We start from the raw sequence: 14,990 nt of genomic DNA, 5'->3' as shown, positions 1-14,990 counted from the left end.
ACTTATCCTTGGAGTCAAGGACTGTGGGATCACATGAGATTTCACAACTTAGGTTGGATGGGCTATGTTTAACAACTGTAATAAACGATGACTATTAGTGCATAGTGTGTTTAGCCAAAATGTGTAATATCTGACATCTGTTTATACACCTCCCACATAAGATCACTAGAATTATATAGTATTACCATATATTCTAAAAGAGAAGTTATCATCTATTCACATTCCAGATTGTTCTGACCTCTTTGCTAATTAGCTGTTTAAATAAATTGGGTGGCAGTTCTAAGAAAGCACAGTTGATATATTAAAGTGCTAGTTTATTCTAAAGAATGGGTATCACATTTTACTCCCTAGATCTTTTATTTACAGTTGTTGGCTATGTCTCTTAGTGAATTAATGGTTTTCCTGAAACACTAAATTGTCTCTGTTTAACTGAGAGACAATAATCAAGTTGGCTTTTGATGCACTAGTAATTTATAGCTGTGCAGGTGATGGTCCCAACATCAATCTGTGATGTATTTTTATCAAGACTAATTCTAGTGTAATATTTCAATTTAGTTTTCACTGAAGCATTCAATTTGCATTTAAAAAAGCCAATATAGGTTAATAAAATGGTGTCAACTGATCACTAATGAGCTGTTCTGCTTGTATAACACTGCCCTTGTCACCATGAATTGTCTTGGACTGACATCTCACTACCCTGGGTACCAGCCAAAAACACATGTGAATGCCCACTACTGCCTTACACCCAGAGATGCTAAATATGGGTACACTGAATGGCTGTTTGACTGTTTATTCTGTCTTTGTCAAAATAGCTGGGTTTGTGGAGGGCACAAAACTGAACAAGACACAATATGTAAACTAGTGGAGCAGTCATGAAAATAGCTAATAACAGTACAAAGGAGGGAAAAAGGTGACCTCACAAAAGTCCAGACAAGGTGTGACAGGTATTCAAAGTGAGAAGAACTTTGTTACCCTTGGGGATTGGAAAAGCTTTACAGATTGCATGGATTAGAGTAAGACCTAAATAATGAATATGGCTGAAGAGGGTAGAATAGCATTTTTATCAGTGTGTTGGTTTTCTATTGCTGCTGTAGTAACAAAAGACCAAAAACTAGTGGTTTAAAACAACATCGATTTATTATCTCACAGCTTTAGTGAGTCAGAAGACTACCACAGCATGACTCAGTTGGTTCTTTGCTTAGATTCTCACAAGGACAAAGTCTTAGTGCCTGTAGGACCAGATTTCTTTCTGAAGACTTGGGAAAGATCCACTTCAAGCTCCTTGAGACTGTTGGCAGAATTTAGTTCCTTGTGGTTGGAGGACTGAGGTCCCAGTTACCTTGCTAGCTGTTGGCTGAGAGCCTCTCTCACCACCTAAGACTGCGTCCATCCCTCACCTTATTGCCCTTTCCATATTGAATTTCTCTGAGATCTCCTATTGCATCTTTCTGACTTCAACCAAAGAAAGTTCTGTTTCAGAGGGCTCATATGATTAGATTAGATTGAGCCTACTCAGATAATTTAGGATAATCTCCCTATTTTAAGGTCCATAACCTTAATTACATTTGAAAGGTACCTTTTGCCATTTAACGTAACATATTCATAGGTTCCAGGGATTAGGGCACGGGCATATTTGGGGGCCATTACCACAGTGAGGAAGTACAGTAGAAATAGAAGGACTCTTCACGGCATTGGTAGGGAGTCAGGTGTGTGCAGAGGTATGGAACAGGAAATGGAGCTAAGAAAAGCCAAATTTATCACTCTCTTCCACGTATTCCCGTTAATACTTTGGTGAACTCATTAAGTGTAAACTCAAGTATATTACATTGTTTTCCCATCTGCTCCTTGAGACCAGGGACCTGGCTTTGTTCAGTTTTGCACGCCAGGGCTGGCACATTGCCTTCTCTCTTAATAGGCAACTGACATATATTTCATATATTTTTGAAGCTGAGTTGAAGGAACATGATGGCCATTGATGACGGCAAAATAACATTTCTTAATTCAAGAAATAAATGTCTAAATGAGGATTGTCAGATGGAGGTGGTAGGAGCGATCATTTTAGCAGAAGTCCTGTTGGTGAGGCTGAAATCACACCATGAATGAATAGACACCATCTTCCCCTTCCATGCTTGCTGCTTCCTACCCTCCTAGACCCTGCACCACCTTGAAAGCTAATTTTGGAGTCATTGCTGTATCAGCTTTTGGTATTTTAGGATAGTTCTTTTTTTTTTCCAGGTTTCTCAGGGTTCCATAGCCTTTCCATAACGTAAAGGATTCTTCATATCTTGAAATAAAGGTAGCTTGAAATTTCGTCTTACTGTCTAAGAGCTGTTCACATAACTTGTTGGGTTCAATAGGATTAGCATCTGACTAGGTCATTGCTTGAGGTTAAATAGAGAGGCAGTGCTTTAGAAGTCAACTATTCTGTATTGTGGCTGGTCTGCTTCACATGATGTCTCTGAGGCTGAGTATTCTCATTCACAAAATGGGGCTAGGTCATTGTATAGATTAAATGCAGGCATGAATGTAAGTGCTTGGTCCTTAATTATTAATTAAATTGATTAATGATAAATGAGTATTAGTTCTCAACACTTCCTTAAAATGATTGTAGTCCAGGGTCTTATTGGCTACACTGATGTAATTTATACATGAAGTACCTAAAATACGAACAAATAGAAACATGATACCAATTGAGACCCTAGTGATAGGACACCTTCTCCCCTCTTTCCCAACTGGTCCCTCCTTTTCCTTCATATTCTTCTCTCATTAGATACATGCCTCTGTCTCCAACCTGGAAAAGCAAGGAAGAGGCTCAGTGTCAGTGTCTGACAACCTGAGGAAGTCCCCACTCCAGCCTGTAGTGATGTCCCTTCTCTCAAGTGTTTGTTTTCATTTTCATTCAGCAACTAACATACTATGTTGTGATACCGCTTCTCTTGTTATTTAACTTCTCACGTGTTTATATTTTATCTCTTAAACTACTTTATGAGCTTCTCAGCACTCATTCAAACCCATATTTTGAGCACCTGCTGTGTGCTAGCCACTAGACAGGTAGTAGAATCAGGGGGTAGACACAGTCTCATTCCTCAAGTTGGCAGTCTGCTGTGGAAGGTGGACAGGTGAACAAGCAACTGTGATCGGTGGGGCATGTTTTTACAGGGGACAGAAAAGAGGTCACAGGAGCCAGATATCTTTATGCAATCCACAGTGCCTTGAGCTTAGTAGGTACTCAGTTTCTATTAATAGATTAGTAGTACCGTTTTACCTTGTTGGGAACTCCATGTAGTTGAAAATAGGCAATAGTATTATAGATTGGTGTCTCTCAGCTTGTGGTCAGGCTTCATTAGAGATTTCTCAGCAGGTCACGAGCCAGATGGACATCTCATTGCTGTCCAGTCAGCACCCACAGCGCTGCCCTCGCTAGGCTTACTTAGCCCAGGGTTGAGTGCCCACAGCCTCTTTGCTGCTCTGTTAACAGCTTAACCCAATGGCTCAAAGCTTAATACTGAGACTTGAGAATCTATCCATGTACTGGGGGATTCTCTTTATTTTTGTTGCCCAGTTCTTCCTGTTTTCACTGTTGTTTGCTTTGCTAGTGTTGATTTTAAAGAGATAGGCTTTATTTCTCAAGCAGAAATGTATTTCAAGGACCAGTGAAACAAAGGTGAATTCTGATTATTTTATGAGGGATTGAGGGAGGGTCATAGGTACCCCCAGAGGACCCACAGATGGACAAGTTTACAGGCCATGATACCCAAAATAGCAGGCCTTTTATTTATGACGCTCATTCCATGTGCGTGCAGTTCTCAGAGATGTTCCTTAGTGTACTTGCTCCTTCCCCTGGAAGTCTCAGACGTTTCCCACACACATCCAAGGGCAGTGTGCCTTCCATCATCCCTCAAACCACAGCATTCTGCAGGAGCAGATGACGAGGGCACGGGAGAGGAGAATTATGTTACTCTGATATTTTGTTCCTGACAGCCTTCCTTATGTGTGATGAAATATAAATAGTATAAACTGTGATTCACTACTAAACCTAGAAGAGAAATGACACTGAGATTCATTAATTAGTATTAAATTTAGTTTCCACGGTGATTGCAGGATTAGGGAGAGCTCACTCATCTGTAGTTAGCAATGCCACATGATCCCTGAAGAACTGTTATTCAGTTTTCAGTGACAGTTTTAAGAAAAATATTAAAAATACTTTGTAGAATCATGAATGTAGCATTTGGTAAAGTGACTTTTTCCCCCAATGCCTTAAAAAAATCACGTGGCCCCATAATTACCTGAACTTCTTGACATACTAATTAATTCTGATTTAAAACAGCCATTACTTTTAGAGTTAAGCTTAGCGAACATTGTCTAATATTATTATGTGACCATTAATATGACTAGAGAAAAATGAGATAAGAAAAAGAAGAAGGCAGTAATTAAGATGAGTAATTTGGTAACAAAGTTGAACTAAAGTAGGTTGGTGACTCTTCAGCATGTGATAATGTACATTATTGGTATAATTTATCTTTCAAACTAAATGACTCTCCTTATCCCGAATCCCCTCTGTTAGATTTTTGTGTTTGTGGTTATTGGCAAGTGGTGTGATAGACTTCAGAATGAGTCCTGGCGAGTTATCACTCTGCACATTCAGGAATTTCGACCTCTGAATGTTTTATGAAACTAACTAGATTTAGGTGTTTTCCTAATAAGTAACAAAGGGGAAAATTCAGAATATGTTTATTGGGGAAAATAGAAGTTTTTTGCAAAATACAATAGAATCCAAGGCAAAATGTCCTTTCCTGCTCTTGAAAAGAGACACACATGTCAGCTATGTCAGAATTTTATTGGAGATCAACGAAATCATGAATGTTTGCTGTGACTGAAAGCAACATTCCCCATTCATTCAATCATGAGTATACTTCTAATGATGAAGACATCCAATGTAAAAGCAGAAATTCAACAAACAATCTGGATATTTTACCTGAGTGGTTCCATCATATGGATATAAAATCATACATTCAATAAATTTGTTCATGCCTTAGATAAGAGCTTATTAAGTGCTGGCATCATTATAGGTGCTAGAGATTCACCAAATAGACAAACTCCTTATGTTCAAATAGCCTGCATTCTAATGGCAAGAATCAGAAAACAAATCAATTAACTATAAATAAAATATCAGATTGTGATAAGTGCTCTGAAGCAAAAAGCAGAATGATGACAGAGAGAGTGAGTGGAGGACTGCTTTAGATAGAGATGCCAGGGAAAGTGAGTCTGAAGAGGTGGTATTTAAGCTCAGATCTAAATGAATGAACAGGTTAGAGGGGAAGAACAGGTTATGGAGGGAACACAGTGCAAAGTCTCAGGCAAGCGTGACCTTTATGTGTTCAAGGAACAAAGAGAAGGCCAGAGAGGTTGAAACCCAGTGATTGAGGGGATGATGGTATAAGCTGAGATCTCACAGGTAGCAGGGGCATGTGATGTAGTGCCTTCCCAGTTGTGGTGAGGATTCAGTCCAAGTGCAGTAGGAAGCTCTTAGTGGGCCTTAATCAGAGACTGGCGTGATGTGACTTGTATTATTAAAGACTGGTTGGTTGCTGGGGAAGAACTAGTTAGGAGGCTCTGGTGAAGACTGGACTGAAGTGGGTTGGAATGGAGAGACAGAGAAATAGGTGGATTCAGGGCATGTTTTAGAGATGGCATTAATAGCTCTTACTGAGGAAGTGGGTGTTGAGTGGCAGAGGTCAAGGGTGATCCTTAGGTTTTTAGCTTAAGCAACAAGGTGAATGGTGTAGTGCCTGTTACTGAGATGGGGGAAGGCTGGGAGGAGAGCATGGGTTTTTGTTTTTTGCGGGGCAGGGGTGAGGTAGGGGAGGTACTAGGGAAGATAATAGCAGATAGGAGTAAATTATTCTGTTTTAAACATGTGGAATTCCAAATGCTTATTAGATGTCTAATCATCTGTGCAGTTTTCTAGAGTACAGTGATACAGTATATACCTGTATCGCTGAGGAACAGATTTGGTCTCAGTTAAGAAAATAAACAAATAGAAGTGACTTAAACAGATAGGGGCTGAGTTTCTTCACGTGCAGAGATGTGGCACAGAGATGGTGCTCAACTGTGTCATCAAAGACGCCTAATCTTTGTAGTCCTCTACTCTGCTATTCTTAGCTTTTTGGTCATTGCCTGTGACTACAAGACAGTGGCTGCAGCTCTAGACTTCAGTGTCCACATTTAAGCCAAGATGAAATGGGAAGAGTGGTGCCAGAAAAGTTTTTCATTTTTCTTTTTTTTAACTAAGAAAGCAAAAGTTTTCCTTTAGAAGCTCTCATCAGAGACTTGCACTTATTCTCATTGACCAGAACTGTGTCACGTGGCAACTGTTAAGCTGCAAGGGAGCCTGGAAAAGAGAGTATTTAGCTGGGCACATTGATGCCCTGTACAAAGTTAGGATTGTGTTAGCAAGAGAGAATGGGTACTTAACACTGGATAGGCAATTAACAATGCCTGCCATTCCAGGATATTCAAATTTAGAACGTCTGGGGGAAGGAGAAGGTGGGGAGACTGACGGTGCGACACATTCTAACAGAGGCTAGGGCTGTATAAAAGCCACCGTAGACATAAGGAGACAGCTCAAGAATGGACTGAGTGGGGCTTCCTGTTCCTCCTCAATTCTTACAAAATATCTTTCTATCACCATTTACCTCATGACAGATTAATGGAAGCAACAGACGTGGGTCACTCTGCCTTCAGAGACTGCCCTTTAGGCACCTCTGTATGGAATAAAGTAGCATATTATTTTCAAAGGTAACTGTAAATGTCTTCACTTTCTAAAATGTCATAATTTCCCTTATTTGGGGACCCCATGTATTCTTGGAGTCAGAATGGTTTTGGGTAACATAGCTTTCTCCAGTTGCTGGTTGAAATGATCGTTTCTGCACACACACACACACACACACACACACACACACACACACACACCAAACCCCTCCAGTTCCATCCCACATCAGGCTCACTGCCATGCTCATCACACAGGTCAGAACAAGAGTGGAGAGCAGGCCTAGTTATCTTGAGCTTGGATATAATACAGTGTGTCACTCCCCATTATGGAAATTATCATTAATTATTAACAGGAACATCTTTGACATGATGCACTGTCTACATTGTCACTGCCAAGAATGGGACAGTGAGTAATGGATGCCCCTTGGATGGAATACAGCAAAGTGCAAAGTAGAAAGGAAGCTCAGAGATTTAGAAAAGAAGCACAGAGCATCACATGCCTTGGTGTCTCTCCCTCTCTTTCTTTAAACATACACACACACACACACACACACGCATGCTCTAAAAAGTGAAAAAATAGTCATTTACCAAGTTGGAAACAAACACAGTATATTCTTAAATTCTAGAAAAGAAGACATTTTGTGCTTCCTTTTTGTTTTCATCTAATCCTTTGAACCTGGTATTATATGTAGGGTCTGCTCAAGACAAAGTTAATCTTTGGAGCTATCTATTTCTTTAATGTACTTTTTGACATGCTTTTAGGGCAGTATTTTCTATGTGTCTGGGGCCTCTCCGGGTGTATGCTGTGCCTTTGAACTTTCCCAACTAACTTCCCCACAACCAGCATCAGAACAAGAACTCCAGAGGTATGTAGTCAGAGTTGGTGTAGAGGCTTACTCACGCTATCAAGAACCTAGACTCCTTCTAGACTCTGCTTCACCATCCTTGACTTGACTGTTTCTTCACAGTTGCAGCATAGCTGCTACAGCTCCAAACATCCCATCCACATTCAAAACAGAAAGTAGGACAAAGAGTGATACCAACAGCATTATTTATTAAAAAGCTTCCCCATAAATTCCCAAACTATAAAGAAAGCTGGGGAAAAGAGTATTTGGTTTAGCAGAACTTGAGATCTAGAAGCTAGAACAAAGGAGGGACTGGATTAATGTCCCCACTTAGCTTGATGATAACTATATTGATGATCACGAGTCGTGGGTGACAAATTCATTCTACCACGTCGACGGCAAGTGACCCTTCCAGCACAGATGCATATCATAGTGGGAACACTAGGCTTGAAGGCAGCCTGGTGAGGGATGTGGGTCCTTTCAAGTCAGACCTTGTAAACTTCTGCTGTGCATAAGGTTAGAGCTTCCACCATGACTTCATTTTCTATGAACTTTGGCAATAAATCAGTGGCTCCTATTCAGGGTCTTTGGGAGCATCTGTCACCCTGAGAAAGGCAGGAAAGATATCTGCTCCCAGAGTCCATCTTTTTTCTAAAGGAGGATGTAATACTCTGACACAGGGCATAATATTTGCTCTTAGCTGGAAGCAGGCAATTAACACTATTTTATCATAAAATGTCAAAAACAATGTTAATATAATCATCTGGGTTAAAATAAAAATAAAAACTGCCACTATATTCAGAGCAGCACTGGCATTCTTTCCTCATGAACTAATGGTTATTTATTCCTGTCCTTTCACCTCCTCACACTCCTTTTTAAACTGGTGTTATCTGTGTGAAAGCTGTATCTGGTTATTAAAATCATCATGGATCTTCTTTGGTTGTTTTTTCCCTTATTTAAAAAAATGTGGTATAATTTATATACAGTGAATTCCTCAGATCTTAATTATACCATTCAGGAAATTTTACTGAACGTATGTCAAGGCACAGAACATTTATACCACCCCAGAAAGTTCCTTTATGCCGCTTTCCCATCATTCCTACCCCCTCTCTCCTCACGGAAGCAACCACTAATCTGATTTCTATCACTAAATGTTAGTCTTGCCTATTTTAGAATTTCATATAAATGGAATCATTCAGAATCTCTTTTTATTTAGTCGGTTGGTTTCTTTCACTAAACATAATAAGTTTTGAGATTGATCCATGTTGTTACATGGGTCTGTAAATTGTTCCTTTTTATTACTTCTTAGTATTTGATTGTATGAACGTACCACAATTTATGTACCCAATATCCTGATAATGGACAACTGGTTTGTGTCTAGCTTTGGGCTACTGTGAACAGAGCTGCTATGAACATTTGTGTACAAGGATTTTTGTGTACAGATATTTTGATGTCTCTTCAGTAAAGAATTAGAAATAGAATTGCTGTGTTATAGGGTATTTTAAAGAAATTTCAAAACAGCTTTCCAAAGTTGTATCACTTTATACTTTCACCAGAAATGTGTGAGAGTTCCAGTTGCTCCATATCCTCACTAATATTTGAGATTATGTGTATGTTTAATTTATGCTGGGTGAGTTTTGGTATTTCATGATTTTACTTTGTGTTGCACTGATGACCAGTAATATTAAATACGTTTTCATGTGCTTATTGGCTATGTGCATATCTTCTTCTATAAATTATCTGTTCAATAGTTTTGCCTGATTTTTTATTGAGTTGTCTTTCTATTATTGAGTTGCAGGAGTTCTTTATATATTCTGGATACAAGTTTTTTGTCAAGTAAATGCTTTGTGAATATTTTCTCTTAGTCTATGGCTTTACTTTTCATCTCCTTTACAGTGATTTTGATAAGCAGAACCTTTAATTTAAATAATTCCAAGTTGTCAAGTTTTTCTTTTATGTTTCATGCTTTCTATTTCTTCTCTAAGAAATACCGCTTACCTCAAGTTCACAAAGATACTCTCCTATTTCTTCTAATGGCTTTATTGTTTTTACTTTCATGTCTATGTTTTGTTTCACCTCAGATTGATTTTTCTGTCTATGGTGTGAGGTAGAGGTCCAGCTGTTTTTTCTTTACTCAGCTGTGCAATATGATAATACTTGGAAAATCTGGTAAGCTTTCAAAATCAGAGATAGTCTTGGTTTCTGGTGCCCTCACCTATGGCTAGTGGGATAGAGAATGTGTATATTTTAGTGACTAAGAACATGTTGGGATCACTTCCGGTTGCTATGTGATGTTTGCAAATTAATCATCTCTCTGTATTTCTTTATTTATAAAATAGCAGTATCTGGTCATAGATAGTTCATATTAATTTATTCATATTAATTTTCTGTCTGTAAAGTAACAGTTGTACCTGTCTTAAGGGGTTAATATGAAGATGAAAAAAATTTGTGCGTGTGAAGTACTTGAAAAAATACATATATACATAATACATATTTAGATATAAATTATTATATATAGTATTATATATGATGAAATAATATATAATATTATATATATGTAATGAAATGATTAAATTTCCCCCCTTGATCTTTCTTCTAGACTGGCCATCATTGAGTGCTTACTATGGGAGAACCTGTGTTGGGTACTAGATACGGCACAGTAAACAGGACAGATGTGATCCCTGCTCTCCTGAAGCTTTCAGTTTCGTGTAGGAGAAAGGCATTAAGCAATTCCGAGTAGTCAGGGAAAGCCTTTTGGAAGAAGTGAAATTTCAAGTGGGCCAGAAAAGAAGTGTATGGAACAATCTAATTGACAGCTCATTAAGAACAGGAATTACATATGCATATTATTCCCCCCAACATCAGGCTGAGTGATGGCCTAGAGAAGATTAAATGCTCTTTGAGAATCTATGTCACTAAAGGGGAAAGAGGTAAAAAACAGTGCCTGCGAATTAGGTGTTTCCTGAATGAATGATTGACTGAAGGAATGAAAGAAATATATTTACTGGGCACCTAAAACACTAGGCAGCATCAAGATATGGTGGGTCTCTCAGATGTCAATCCTGAGTTTCTCATTCATTCAAGACATATATTAGGAGACTATTGTGTGCCTCAGTTACTAAGACAATACCTGAATCCCTTCTCCTCCCAGAGGAGTCAGGAGGGCTGCCCTGGACAGATTCTTGCAGCTGGAGTGAGCATGGATGGTACAGGCAGAGGAAGAGTCTCTTACCTGAAGCTGTAGGATTTGCTGAAATCAGAGGAGGCTTCCTACAGAGGAGGGTGTGGAGGCCTGTAAGCCAGAGGAGGATAACCTAGACAACTCTGTACACTAAAGAGGAGAATGGGAGCAAGGGTGCCAAGAGCAAGCAGGTTGGGTCATTGCAAGTTCATCCTGGACCAGTGGCCATGCCTGCTCACTTCATCTTCACTCAGGTCCGGCAGGGCCACCTGTGTCTGAAGTTCATCATGCAGTGTGGGAAAAAATGGAGGAGAGAAAGAAGCAAATGGGGGAGCTCTGTTGAAAGCCACCTAACAGATTATTCTCTAGTATTGCCTGGAGAAGGGGGTACGTGAGCTAAATACTGAAGTATCCTATGAATTCTCTGAGTGAAAACAAGTGTAAAGAACAGAAGGAATGCTTGGAAGAAGTGTGAGAGAACATGGAATATTGCTTCTCTAATAATTTGTCCTGAGTCTGACATCTATGAATGCTAGCATCTCTGACTTTTTTTCCTTTTTTTAAAATTGAAGTATAGTCAATTTACAATGTTGTGTTAATTTCCAGTGCATAGCATAGTGATTCATTTATACATATATATATTCTTTTTCATTATAGGCCACTACAAGGTATTGAATATAGTTCCCTCTGCTATACAGTAGGGCCTTGTTGTTTATCTTTTTTAGATATAGCATCTCTAAATTTAGCTGGACCATTTTGGGAGGTAATTACATTTTTGGTCTGCACTGCCTCTTGGGATAATGAATTTCCATTAGGCTTCTGCTCATTGTGAAAGACATACTTCCTTTTATTTGTTCCAAATTTCTCTAAGTGCTTCCTAGTTTAATATTCCCTTCCTATTGCTACATTTTCCTTTTTAGCCTAAATTAAGGCTCAAGCTTCATAGAGGTGCACCTAAAATGTGTGTGTGTGTATATATATACATATATATATGGAATTTTTAAAAATTGGGCTACATTTATTAAAGTAGAAAATGAAAATTAGCTTACTTAAGGAGGAAATAGAAAATAATTTTACTTGAAATATATTTAAGATTGTAAAGTTTTATGTAAACTTTTATAAAGTTCAAAAACTAAAGGACAGTCAATTATATTTTCTCTTTGGAAAATAATCAATTGTTAAAGAATTAAGTCTTAAAAGAGAAGATCTGCTTTTTATTTACATATTTAAATAGATTTGTTTCAAAATGTGTCATTCAAGAAATAATGGTGAGAATCAAGATTACCATGAAGCTTACATGGGATTTTGAGTTAACCACCCAAACTAATTAAGCAAAATTATCCTAATTTGTTTATTATGTTAATGACCTGAATTAATTGATAGTAATTTAGCATGTATTACTAAAGATTTATTATGTTTCCTACTAAATGACTTAAGAGCTATAAATCCCATGGTTAAATGTAATTAGTGGAGACATATTTATCGAAAGGGATAATTACATCTGATAAAAGTTCTTCAGTTAGGCTTAATTAAAACAGATTATTCCCCCATAAATGAAAAGTAAATATGGTAATTACTGGGTAGATTTTCATAGCAAAAATGAGTATCTCAGCATTTAAATTTTCTGAAAGGGGTGGTAAAGCAAACTATGTTACTGATTACTTCCCAATAAAGTATGATTAATAATCCCTGGGAAACAGGCATTTTCTAGGAGTAAACATTTTGCTACTAAATTACTGAAGGGGGAATTCTGCTTAGGAAAATCTATCATTAACTCAGTGCTAAAGTGGACTGTGGCTATTTTTGAACATAATGAATTATGTTTTAAAGAAATTTCATTTTTTTTCTTGTGAAGATTATATCTTGCTCAGCTAAATAGCAGTGTTAGGGAAAAAAAATGACTGTTAATCACTCTGAATCATTTTTCCTACAGTAACCGGGGCTGGACATGGTTATTTCAAGACCTGACACTCAGAACGTGTTCAAGATATGTAAGTACACATGGAGAGTTTACTTTGTAAACTTATATTTTAGTTACAGGTGTGCATGCATATTAAAGTGTTAAACTATATATAGGGCATATTTTAGATTATTTTATATATAATCAGTATTTTTCCAATAGAAGCACTATTACTGAAAAATTCCACTTTACCTTTTTAAAGCACTTTCAGTACATTGTTAGTTCATTAGATCATTCTGTCCCCTAAGGAAGCAGATAAAGCGGGGGTTATTGGCTTCAGAGAGGCCAAGTTCAAAGTCACACAGTTAATTAGTTAGATAACTTAGGACTTGATATTTTGACCTTAGTGCATCATTTTTCCTGCAATATCATTAAGGTATAGAAGTATCTGAAAATGATGAGAAGATGGGGTTGGCTACAGGCTACTGTTAAGTACAAACTGGTACGTACAAACTCATCTCTGTAGCGTGGCCATTTGGAAAATGTTAAGTTCATAGTACGGTTTTAGTGTTAAAACAAATGGTAAAACAAACAAACCTGGTATGGTGGGTCCCCTTTAGAGGAGAGTAGCCAGGATGACTATCTACAGACCAGATGATCAGTGGCATGCAGTGGTTTGCAAATGGACAGTTTTTAGAAGGATGAAGGCAGACAGGCCACCTTCTCCCACTATCTGCCACTTGGTGGAGCCGAAACTTATATTCTGGCTGTTCTGATAGTCTCACTCCTAGGTTTTTGCCATATTTAAATACGTGCCTTTCCCTGGAGACCTCAAAGTATTATCACGGACAGGATTGCATTTCTCCTTACAATATACTTTTGCATTCTATATAGCTCGGGTGATTTATCAAAGTCAGTAGCTTTGGCTAATATGTGTTCTGTCCTCCCAGAGTTACATAAATGCCTAAGCACAGGAGCTGAGAGAAACCCATGCTGCGAGTGCTATAAAACTGAAGGACTTTTAAGAAAGATCTCAAGCAGAGGCTCTCTTCTTTTGTGCGTGGCTTTGAAAGGGCTGTTTTGTTCTCCTCCCACCCAAGATTAATTGAATTAATATTTTTAAATGTATACCGAATGCTACACGTTAGGCAATTCCATTTTAATCAACATCTGCAATTCATTTCAGAGACCTGTTTAATTTGTATTGTTGAAAAATGTTGGGTTGTATTGGTCCAATGCAACTGAAGGACATTGCAAACATTTTCACAAAATATAGTGTAAGTATTAATATAACAAACCCAAAGAGTGTCTCGATTCTTTGGACATATTGGAAATTGAGTAGTACCATTTGTGGTGCCTCTATGTGAATTCACCCTGTGACTCTCAGGGCATTTTTTTTTTTAACGTAGAGATGTTGGCTATATTTGCAGAACTGGTAACTGAATCCTTAAGAATTTTAATTGTGTGCATAAAAGCCACACCGAACCAGACATATACCTGCGACTGGGACTGTAAGTGTCAGGTGCAAATTCAGTGCATGTGAGTGAGGATAAACAACTTTCTGACCAAAACCCCCCTGTATTTTGAAAAGTTAAAATGTGACTTAAAAGACTTCAATTACTGATGAGTTATTTGAGGGCAGCATTGTGCGTGGGGAAAGCCTGATAAGCGCTTTGGTTAGAAGGAGTAGGTGAGCGTATACAACTTCTATCTGTGCCAACCCCCCTCCCCTGTACCTGTGCATCAGGGTTCCATGGCTTTTTCATAAGAAATCTAACTTTATTCATGTAAAATGATGACAGTTAAATAAATACAAGAATTTCCGTAGGGGTTGTAGAGTCGTATCATGGTCAAGGGTAGGAAATACAGAGCCAGAGAGCCTTGGTTCAAGTGTGGTTTCGCCAGGTATCAGCTGTCTGCTCTTGGATAAAGTTCCCAAACACCCTATGCCTTGTTTTCCTCATTTGCAAAATATGGGTAATGTTAGTGCCTACTTCATAGGTTTGTGTGACAGTTAAGCAATTTTAGATATCGTTATTAATCCAGATAGATTTAGGATTAGATTTATTTACATTTGGCTGATGTTTACATGTTACTGCAAGATTTTGTGTTCCGAGGTACAGGTATACTTTTTGGGCTTGACTTAATATAATATATGCTAAATGATGTGAACAGGTTGCTTTTGGCTCCAGACTGAATGCATCCGGCTGACATTCATCATTCTGTTACATTACCCTGTTATCCTGACAGCTTTCATTATTCTGTTACATTACCCAACTGTCCACAGGGCTTT

General features: G+C 38.2%; 1 long non-coding RNA gene across 1 annotated transcript in view; it reads left to right on the top strand.

The window, feature by feature from the left end:
- The window catches only part of LOC135323308 (uncharacterized), a 185,889-nt gene extending 173,028 nt beyond the window's left edge, over positions 1 to 12,861 (top strand). Inside the window, exon 3 of the long non-coding RNA XR_010384710.1 lies at positions 12,731 to 12,861. This is a non-coding gene — a long non-coding RNA (uncharacterized LOC135323308). The remainder of the gene's footprint in view (positions 1 to 12,730) is intronic.
- The last annotated feature ends 2,129 nt before the right edge of the window (positions 12,862 to 14,990 follow it).

The sequence above is a fragment of the Camelus dromedarius genome, chromosome 17 (genome assembly GCF_036321535.1).
Source record: "Camelus dromedarius isolate mCamDro1 chromosome 17, mCamDro1.pat, whole genome shotgun sequence".
NCBI classification, from domain to species: domain Eukaryota; kingdom Metazoa; phylum Chordata; class Mammalia; order Artiodactyla; family Camelidae; genus Camelus; species Camelus dromedarius.
This window is presented reverse-complemented; position numbering and strand designations above follow the sequence as displayed.